The sequence below is a fragment of the Ranitomeya variabilis genome, chromosome 8 (assembly GCF_051348905.1).
Source record: "Ranitomeya variabilis isolate aRanVar5 chromosome 8, aRanVar5.hap1, whole genome shotgun sequence".
Classification (NCBI taxonomy): domain Eukaryota; kingdom Metazoa; phylum Chordata; class Amphibia; order Anura; family Dendrobatidae; genus Ranitomeya; species Ranitomeya variabilis.
This window is the reverse complement of record NC_135239.1, coordinates 57521773-57532764: the sequence shown is the minus strand read 5'-3', so window position 1 is coordinate 57532764 and position 10992 is coordinate 57521773. Positions and strand designations below refer to the sequence as shown.

The 10992-nt window shown below is 43.7% G+C and overlaps 1 long non-coding RNA gene across 1 annotated transcript; it reads right to left on the bottom strand.

The window, feature by feature from the left end:
• Window positions 1-377: 377 nt before the first annotated feature.
• LOC143788742 (uncharacterized) lies at window positions 378-3365 on the bottom strand. The gene is made up of 3 exons (XR_013218725.1): window positions 3303-3365; window positions 1455-1870; window positions 378-533 (listed from the first exon to the last, which is right to left on the bottom strand). It is a non-coding gene; the product is annotated as an uncharacterized LOC143788742 (long non-coding RNA).
• Between the last annotated feature and the right edge of the window lie 7627 nt (window positions 3366-10992).

Genomic DNA, 10992 nt, shown 5'->3' with positions numbered 1-10992 from the left:
CCACCTCTTCCGACATGCCTACAACCTGCAGTAACCCCCGATCGACCAAACCACTGCACGACCAGCTCTATCCTCACCTACTGTATCCTCACCCATCCCTTGTAGATTGTGAGCCTTCGCGGGCAGGGTCCTCTCTCCTCCTGTACCAGTTATGACTTGTATTGTTTAGGATTATTGTACTAGTTTTTATTATGTATACCCCTCCTCACATGTAAAGCGCCATGGAATAAATGGTGCTATAACAATAAATAATAATAATAATAATATACAAGCTTTATTTTTGTCCAATGTGATAAAAAATCAATAATTTATTTAATATAGATAGTTAATGTCTGTTCATAGAATATCAAATCAGAATGGGTGTCTGTCTTCTTTGGTTGGGTAGTAGCTGATGGTTTGGCTACTCGGGTGGCATAGTGGTTCTGTCTGGTTGGTTGGTTGGTTGGTTGTATGGCTGTATGGTTGGTTATATGGACACGTGGAAGATGCTGTTGTCCATTAGCCTCCATTTACTCTCCTGGCAACATGGGCTCCTGAAAAACAAATAGTATAGATATAATCCAATTACATCTCTATTTAATTAATATTAGGTAAACAGTACCATTAGATGTCATGTCTAAGGCCTCTTTCACACTTCCGTCTTTCTTTTTCCGTCGAAATCCGTCGATTTTTGAAAAAACAGGATCCTGCATATTTTTCTGCAGGATCCTGTTTTTTCTCATAGACTTGTATTAGCGATGGATTGTGACGGATGGCCATCCGTTTCATCCGTCATGCACTGGATCCGTCGACAAATTGCAATTGAATGTTTTTTCTGCACATCGGAAAATAGCTCAGCGACGGATCCTGCGCTGTCTGTCGGTGGCTATAATGGAAGCCTATGGACGCAGGATCCGTCACTGACTGTCAAAAGCAGGAATCCAGAAACGTATCCTAGTTTTTTTATTCTGAGCATGCCTGGAAGGATTTTTTCACTCTCCCTCCACAATTTTATACATTGAAATTCAGGCTGACGCATCCGTCAGGACACAGGATGCGTTACATCCGTTTTACACTATTTTTAAGACATCCGTTAATAAGTCACAACGACGCATTCTGACGGGAGCCTAACGATGGAAGTGTTAAAGAAGCCTTACTTGTACTGACTATGACCTAGGGACTGCAAAACTTTACGGTGATAATTAGACTATTATCTAAACTAGCGCAGCAGGCGGCATCAGGCAGCACCAAGTCCTATTACTACCAACCCCTCCCATCAATGCTTCCCAATAAAACCTGTATCTTTCCAGATAGAGAGGGATGAAAGCGCAGGCAGCAGAAAAAGGAAGGGAGATGGGCAAAGAGCAATTCTGCACAGGCCATTCTGCACAGGGGAATTTATTTAATACTGTTCTGAATAAGGAAGCCAATACATGTTGGATAAAAGATATATATGCACCTATAAGTATACCTACCTAATGCTCGCCGGTGAAAGCGGCACGACACAGGGGGCACGTCTGATGGTAGAGACGCCATGTGTCTAGGCACGCAGTATGAAATGAATGTCCACACAATAAATAGGAGATGTTGTCCTGTTGTTGAACATCCAAACATATTGGGCAATTTTCAGTGTAATACTGTGTGCTGGTCCTCGAGGGTGCGGCTACTTGGGTGTCATTGGGGGCCGGCTCTGTCCTCTCTGATTGGTTGTCCAATTCATCGTCAGCATTATAATCGGTGTTGATCGTCTCTGTAATTCTCACTGTAAAGGTCACTGTAATCAAGCTATTGTTCCGAGATCTGCTCCGATGCACAATAGTGAGTTCAGATGTTGTAGTAGTCGAGTGTCCATCTATTCTTCGAAATGCTTGACTCCTGATATTAAATTGTCCTGAAAAACAAATGGTGCATATATAATCAAAGTAGATCTCTATGGAAATGTGACATTATGTAAATGGTAACATTATATTAGCTCACATGTGTTACTTGTCCATGAGCCAAAGACTGCAAAACACAGACAGAATTGTCATATAAGGAGAGCACAGTTCTTGATTAGGATCATTTATTTTATGTAGTTTGCATGTTAAGGTCAAGATTATCTGCATTTAAAGTGAATTTCTCAGCAGCTGTTTGTTCTGTAATATGAGAGCAGCATAATGTAGGAGAACCTGATTGCAGTAAAATATTATTTACTGGCGACTTTGTGCAGTTTTAATAAAATCTCTGGGTTATTTTTGCTGTAGATGTAGCAGTGCTGTAAATGCTGAGCTGTGTGTAACCCCACCCACACCACTGATTGGCAGATGCCTGCATGAGTGGAGTTACACAGATTGACTGGACTGCCTGGCACAGGACATCTAGTCCTGCAGGGATAATCTCCTGCTGATAAAACACTGATTATATTGAAACTACAGCAAGCAACTAAGCAAGTGACACATCACTGTAATCAGGGTAATCAGGCTCTGCCGTTACACTAAGCTGCTCCCTGATTATACATAAAAAAAACCTGACAGTTTCCATTTAATTATGAAGGAGGAGAAAGGAAGCAAGAGTTTATTATTTCCAAGAAAATGAATCATTTGTGATGGAAGAGTTGTCATTGTTGGAGCAAACTATTGGGTATATGTGCCATGGTTACCTAGTAAGTCAGTGATGTTTCCCTTGTGTAGTTTCGTATATGGAGCGTGTGTATATTCACTATATGCTGAACATATAGGGTTGTAATATTGGTTATATTGGTGCTTGTGTAGGGGCAGCCTACCCTTGTCCCTGACTATTTGATTTGGTTTTTCCTTTTTCTGTTGATGGAGTTGCTAACATATTTAAATTGTGATGAGAATCTGCAAAATATTATATGTCTAGAAAGCCCTATCAGATTAGCAATGCCTTCTACTGATTAATTTTGTTATCCTTTATGAAGGAATTAATCAAAAACAATGTTTCTCATGCCTTCCTTGTTCAAAAGTTCCCTTGATGAAGATGCACCAAATTCATTAAGAGCCTCTATTTTGCAGGCTACATATGTACCAAAACCAGAAATCTACTCCAGCTCATAAATATTGTATTTATTTATTATATATTTATGATATTTAGCTTTTGTAACTTTCTTATCTCTTTAATAAACGAGGGGGTACCGAAAAGAAACAGGAATTGCCTTCTGCGGGCCAAGGAACCCTTCTGAGTCAGTCTGCCAGCTCACCAGAGGATGACTCTTATTTCTTTTGGGTACTCCTCATAGTTTGAGATTTAGTTAAAGGCTAACAGGGAATGGTTTAGTTGGGAAATATGGTTTTCAGATGTAAAAAAGCAATGGTTGAAATTACCTGAATTTTGAAATCTTAATGTTCTCCTGATTCTCCTCCTACGTGGCATGACGGCAATGTGTCTCTGCTTTAAAGTCCTTGTGAAAATCCAAGAAAATCCAACAAGGGAGTCAAGAAGTATCGTTTCTCCTTGCGGAGAGTGACATGATAAGCATGTCAAGGTGAGGAGACTTAAAGCCGCAATGGTCCTCTGGGAAATATGCAAATTGTCTCTTCAGAGAGAAAGAGGACTAGAACTCTAGTGCCACCTATTGGAAGTAGCAATCCTAACAGTCAATGTTGACCCTTTTAACGAGCCTTGTCACATGACTTAGAATAATAGCCAAACCAGAACCTCAATTTGCAGACATTGTGCTTCAGAATACTGCCCATCGTCAGTGCAAAGTGGAGATCTGGTTTGGCTGATTGAGAGGCGTCTGACTGGGATCCAAGAAGTATTGTTTCTCCTTGTGGAGAGTGACATGATAAGCATGTCGAGGTGAGGGGACTTAAAGCCGCAATGCTCCTCTGGGAAATATGCAAATTGTCTCTTCAGAGAGGAAGAGGACTAGAACTCTAGTGCCACCTATTGGAAGTAGCAATCCTAACAGTCAATGTCGACCCTTTAAAAAGCCTTGTCACATGACTTAGAATAATAGCCAAACCAGAATCTCAATTTACAGATACTGTGTTTCGGCGTACTGCCCCTCGTCAGTGCAAAGTGGAGATCTGATTTGGCTGATTGAGAGGCGTCTGACCGGGATCCAAGAAGTATCGTTTCTCCTTGTGGAGAGTGACATGATAAGCATGTCGAAGTGAGGAGACTTAAAGCCGCAATGCTCCTCTGGAAAATATGCAAATTGCCTCTTCAGAGAGGAAGAGGACTAGAATTCTAGCGCCACCTATTGGAAGTAGCAATCCTAACAGTCAATGTCGACCCTTTAACGAGCCTTGTCACATGACTTAGGATAATAGCCAAGCCAGAATCTCAATTTGCAGACACTGTGTTTCGGGGTACTGCACCTCGTCAATGCAAAGTGAAGATCTGGTTTGGCTAATTGAGAGGTGTCTGACCGGGATCCAAGAAGTATCGTTTCTCCTTGCAGAGAGTGACATGATAAGCATGTCGAGGTGAGGAGACTTAAGGCCGCAATGCTCCTCTGGGAAATATGCAAATTGTCTCTTCAGAGAGGAAGAGGACTAGAACTCTAGTGCCACCTATTGGAAGTAGCAATCCTAACAGTCAATGTCGACCCTTTAAAGAGCCTTGTCACATGACTTAGAATAACAGCCAAACCAGAATCTCAATTTACAGATACTGTGTTTCGGCGTACTGCCCCTCGTCAGTGCAAATTGGAGATCTGGTTTGGCTGATTGAGAGGTGTCTGACCGGGATCCAAGAAGTATCGTTTCTCCTTGCAGAAAGTGACGTGATAAGCATGTCGAGGTGAGGAGACTTAAAGCCGCAATGTTCCTCTGAGAAATATGCAAATTGTCTCTTCAGAAAGGTAGAGGACTAGAACTCTAGTGCCACCTATTGGAAATAGCAATCCTAACAGTCAATGTAAACCCTTTAACAAGCCTTGTCACATGACTTAGAATAATAGCCAAACCAGAATCTCAATTTGCAGACACTGTGTTTCGGGGTACTGCCCCTCGTCAGTGCAAAGTGGAGATCTGGTTTGGCTGATTGAGAGGCGTCTGACCGGGATCCAAGAAGTATCATTTCTCCTTGTGGAGAGTGACATGATAAGCATGTCGAGGTGAGGAGACTTAAAACCGAAATGCTCCTCTGGGAAATATGCAAATTGTCTCTTCAGAGAGGTAGAGGACTAGAACTCTAGCGCCACCTATTGGAAGTAGCAATCCTAACAGATAATGTCGACCTGTTAACGAGCCTTGTCACATGACTTAGGATAATAGCCAAACCACAATCTCAGTTTACAGACACTGTTTTTCAGGGTACTGCCCCTCGTCAGTGCAAAGTAGAGATCTGGTTTGGCTGATTGAGAGGCGTCTGACTGGGATCCAAGAAATATCGTTTCTCCATGCGGATAGTGACATGATAAACATGTCGAGGTGAGGAGACTTAAAGCCACAATGCTCCTCTGGGAAATATGCGAATTGCCTCTTCAGAGAGGAAGAGGACTAAAATTCTAGTGCCACCTATTGGAAGTAGCAATCCTAACAGTCAATGTCGACCCTTTTAACGATCCTTGTCACATGACTTAGGATCATAGCCAAACCAGAATCTCAATTTGCAGACACTGTGTTTCGGGGTACTGCCCCTCGTCAATGCAAAGTGGAGATCTGGTTTGGCTGATTGAGAGGTGTCTGTCCGGGATCCAAGAAGTATCGTTTCTCCTTGTGGAGAGTGACATGATAAGCATGTCGAGGTGAGGAGACTTAAAGCCGCAATGCTCCTCTGGGAAATATGCAAATTGTCTCTTCAGAGAGGTAGAGGACTGTCATGTTCCCAATGGCAGGGAATTAAACACATAACACGGGCAAAAACAGGACGAGCTCTAGGGTGATGGAACCTGAGCTGACCGCGATCCTGAACCTCAACACTCAACTAACAGCAGCCGAGGAACGTTCCTGGGGGGACTCTAGACGTCTCGCGCCAGCCGGAGATCTAGCTACCCCTATCAGAAGAATCACAGACCTATCTTGCCTCCAGAGAAATATTCCCACAGAAATAGCAGCCCCCCACATATAATGACGGTGAAATGAGAGGAAGGCACAAACGTAGTTATGAAAACAGATTCAGCAAAATGAGGCCCGCTTAAGCTAGATAGCAGAGGATACAAAAGGTGAACTGTGCGGTCAGCTTAAAACCCTTCAAAATACCATCCTGAAATTACTTGAACTCATGTGCCAACTCATGGTACATAAGTGGTAATTTCAGCCCACTAGAGCAACCAGCAGCAGAGAATTACATATCTGCAAGCTGGACTAAAAACATGAAAGCAAACATGAAACAGGGAAATCCAGACTTAGCTTGTCTTGAAGGCCTAGGAGCAGGTAGCAAAGGTAACAGAGACACACTGATACATTGATAGCCGGCAAGGGAATGACAGGAAAGCCAGGTTAAATAGGAAACACTCGGCTCAACCGAAGGAACAACGGGCACCTCATACCTCCGCAATAACGACCGATGGAACACATTATGAATAGCAAACGATGCTGGGAGATCCAAACGAAAAGATACAGGGTTAAGAATCTCCAAGATCTTATAAGGACCGATGAACCGAGGCTTGAACTTAGGAGAAGAGACCTTCATAGGGACAAAACGAGAAGACAACCACACCAAGTCCCCAACACGAAGTCGGGGACCCACGCGGCGACGGCGATTAGCAAACTGCTGAGTCTTCTCCTGAGACAACTTCAAATTGTCCACCACCTGATTCCAAATCTGATGTAGCCTGTCCACCACCACGTCCACTCCAGGACAATCCGAAGGCTCCACCTGACCAGAGGAAAAACGAGGATGAAACCCCGAATTACAAAAGAAAGGAGAAACCAAAGTAGCAGAACTAGCCCGATTATTAAGGGCAAATTCGGCCAGTGGCAAAAAGGCAACCCAGTCATCTTGATCAGCAGAAACAAAACACCTTAAATAAGTTTCCAAGGTCTGATTAGTTCGCTCCATCTGGCCATTCGTCTGAGGATGGAATGCAGATGAGAAAGACAAATCAATGCCCATCTTAGCACAAAACGTCCGCCAAAATCTAGACACAAACTGGGATCCCCTGTCAGAAACGATATTCTCCGGAATCCCATGCAAACGAACCACGTTCTGAAAAAATAAAGGGACCAACTCAGAGGAGGAAGGCAACTTAGGCAAGGGTACCAAATGAACCATCTTAGAAAAGCGGTCACACACAACCCAGATAACGGACATTTTCTGTGAGACAGGGAGATCTGAAATAAAATCCATGGAAATGTGCGTCCAAGGCCTCTTCGGGATAGGCAAGGAAAACAACAACCCACTGGCCCGAGAACAGCAAGGCTTAGCCCGAGCACACACTTCATGGCCAAAAGCTCCCGATTACCCACATCATAATTGCGCTCGGCGGGCGAGAATTTTCTAGAAAAGAACGCACATGGCTTCATCACCGAGCCATCGGAACTTCTCTGTGACAAAACCGCCCCCGCTCCAATCTCGGAAGCATCAACCTCAACCTGAAAAGGAAGTGAAACATCTGGTTGACATAACACAGGAGCAGAAGAAAACCGGCGCTTAAGTTCCTGAAAGGCCTCCACAGCCGTAGGAGACCAATTAGCAACATCAGCACCCTTTTTAGTCAAATCAGTCAAAGGTTTAACAACACTGGAAAAATTAGTAATGAACCGACGATAAAAATTAGCAAAACCCAAGAACTTCTGAAGACTCTTAACAGATGTAGGTTGTGTCCAGTCACAAATCGCCTGAACCTTGACGGGATCCATCTCAATAGTAGAAGGAGAAAAAATGTACCCCAAAAAAGAAATCTTCTGGACTCCGAAGAGACATTTTAAGCCCTTCACAAACAGAGAATTGGCCCGCAGGACTTGAAACACCTTCCTGACCTGTAGAACATGAGACTCCCAGTCATCAGAAAACACCAAAATATCATCCAAATACACAATCATAAACTTATCCAGATATTCACGGAAAATATTGTGCATAAAGGACTGAAAGACTGAAGGAGCATTAGAAAGTCCAAAAGGCATTACCAAATACTCAAAATGGCCCTCAGGCGTATTAAATGAGGTTTTCCACTCATCACCCTGCTTTATCCGCACAAGATTATACGCACCGCGAACATCTATCTTAGTGAACCACCTAGCCCCCTTAATGCGAGCAAACAAATCAGTCAATAATGGCAATGGATACTGATATTTGACTGTAATCTTATTCAGAAGGCGATAATCTATACAAGGCCTCAGGGAACCATCTTTTTTTGCCACGAAAAAAAAACCTGCTCCCAGAGGGGACGAAGATGGACGAATATGTCCCTTTTCCAAGGACTCCTTAATATAATTCCGCATAGCAGTATGCTCTGGCACTGACAGATTAAATAAACGACCCTTAGGGAACTTACTGCCAGGAATTAATTCTATAGCACAGTCACAATCCCTATGAGGAGGGAGCGAATTGAGCTAAGGCTCCTCAAAAACATCCCGATAGTCAGACAAAAACGCAGGGACCTCAGAAGGAGTAGATGAAGCGATTGAAATCAGAGGTGCATCATCATGAACCCCCTGACATCCCCAGCTTAACACAGACATTGTTTTCCAATCCAGGACTGGATTATGAGTTTGTAACCATGGCAGACCAAGCACTAGTACATCATGTAAATTATACAGTACAAGGAAGCGAATCACCTCCTGATGAACGGGAGTCATGCGCATGGTCACTTGTGTCCAGTACTGCGGTTTATTCATAGCCAATGGTGTAGAGTCAATTCCCTTCAAAGGAATAGGAACTTCCAGAGGCTCCAGACTAAAACCGCAGCGTTTGGCAAATGACCAATCCATAAGACTCAGGGCAGCGCCCGAATCCACATAGGCATCGACGGAAATGGATGACAGTGAACAAATCAGAGTTACAGACAAAATGAACTTAGACTGCAGAGTACTAATGGCAAAAGATTTATCAACCTTTTTTGTGCGTTTAGAGCATGCTGATATAACATGAGCTGAATCACCACAATAAAAACACAATCCATTTTTCCACCTATAATTTTGCCGTTCACTTCTGGACTGAATTCTATCACATTGCATAGTCTCAGGTGCCTGTTCAGAAGACACCGCCAACTGGTGCACAGGTTTGCGCTCCCGTAAACGCCGATCAATCTGAATGGCCATAGCCATAGACTCATTCAGACCTGTAGGCGCAGGGAACCCCACCATAATATCCTTAATGGCCTCAGAAAGACCATCTCTGAAGTTTGCAGCCAGGGCGCACTCATTCCACTGAGTAAGCACCGACCATTTCCGAAATTTTTGACAATATACTTCCGCTTCATCATGCCCCTGAGAGAGGGCTAATAAAGCCTTTTCAGCCTGAATCTCCAGGTTAGGTTCCTCATAGAGCAATCCCAGTGCCAGAAAAAACGCATCCACACTGAGCAATGCAGGATCCCCTGGTGCCAATGCAAATGCTCAATTCTGAGGGTCGCCCCGCAGGAAAGATATTACAATCTTGACCTGCTGAACAGGGTCTCCAGAGGAGCGAGATTTCAAAGAAAGAAACAATTTGCAATTGTTCCTGAAATTCAGGAAGGTAGATCTATCTCCAGAAAAAAACTCTGGAATAGGAATTCTAGGTTCAGACATAGGAGTGTGAACAACAAAATCCTGTATGTTTTGAACTTTTGCAGCAAGATTATTCAGGCTGGAAGCCAAACTCTGGACATCCATGTTAAACAGCTAAGGTCAGAGCCATTCAAGGGTTAAGAGGAGGTAAGAAGCAGCTAGACAGCAATTAAGGGCTAGGCAGCAAAACTCTGAGGGAAAAAAAAAAAAATTCCCTTCAACACTTCTTTTTCTCCTGCTTCAGCCCAAACAATTAACACTTTGTGGGCCGGCTATACTGTCATGTTCCCAATGGCAGGGAATTAAACACATAACACGGGCAAAAACAGGACGAGCTCTAGGGTGATGGAACCTGAGCTGACCGCGATCCTGAACCTCAACACTCAACTAACAGCAGCCGGGGAACGTTCCTGGGGGGACTCTAGACGTCTCGCGCCAGCCGGAGATCTAGCTACCCCTATCAGAAGAATCACAGACCTATCTTGCCTCCAGAGAAATATTCCCACAGAAATAGCAGCCCCCCACATATAATGACGGTGAAATGAGAGGAAGGCACAAACGTAGTTATGAAAACAGATTCAGCAAAATGAGGCCCGCTTAAGCTAGATAGCAGAGGATACAAAAGGTGAACTGCGCGGTCAGCTTAAAACCCTTCAAAATACCATCCTGAAATTACTTGAACTCATGTGCCAACTCATGGTACATGAGTGGTAATTTCAGCCCACTAGAGCAACCAGCAGCAGAGAATTACATATCTGAAAGCTGGACTAAAAACATGAAAGCAAACATGAAACAGGGAAATCCAGACTTAGCTTGTCTTGAAGGCCTAGGAGCAGGTAGCAAAGGTAACAGAGACACACTGATACATTGATAGCCGGCAAGGGAATGACAGGAAAGCCAGGTTAAATAGGAAACACCCAGCCTCTGATGGACAGGTGGAAACCAGAGACCGCAACCCACCAAAGTCACCCAGTACCAGTTGTAACCACCAGAGGGAGCCCAAAAACAGAATCCACAACAGAGGACTAGAACTCTAGTGCCACCTATTGGAAATAGCAATCCTAACAGTCAATGTCAACCCTTTAACGAGCCTTGTCACATGACTTAGAATAATAGCCAAACCAGAATCTCAATTTGCAGACACTGTTTTTCGGGGTACTGCCCCTCGTCAGTGCAAAGTGGAGATCTGGTTTGGCTGATTGAGAGACGTCTGACCGGGATCCAAGAAGTATCATTTCTCCTTGCGGAGAGTGACATGATAAGCATGTCGAGGTGAGAAGACTTAAAGCCGCAATGCTCCTCTGAGAAATATGCAAATTGTCTCTTCAGAGAGATAGAGGACTAGAACTCTAGTGCCATCTATTGGAAATAGCAATCCTAACAGTCAATGTCAACCCTTTAACGAGCC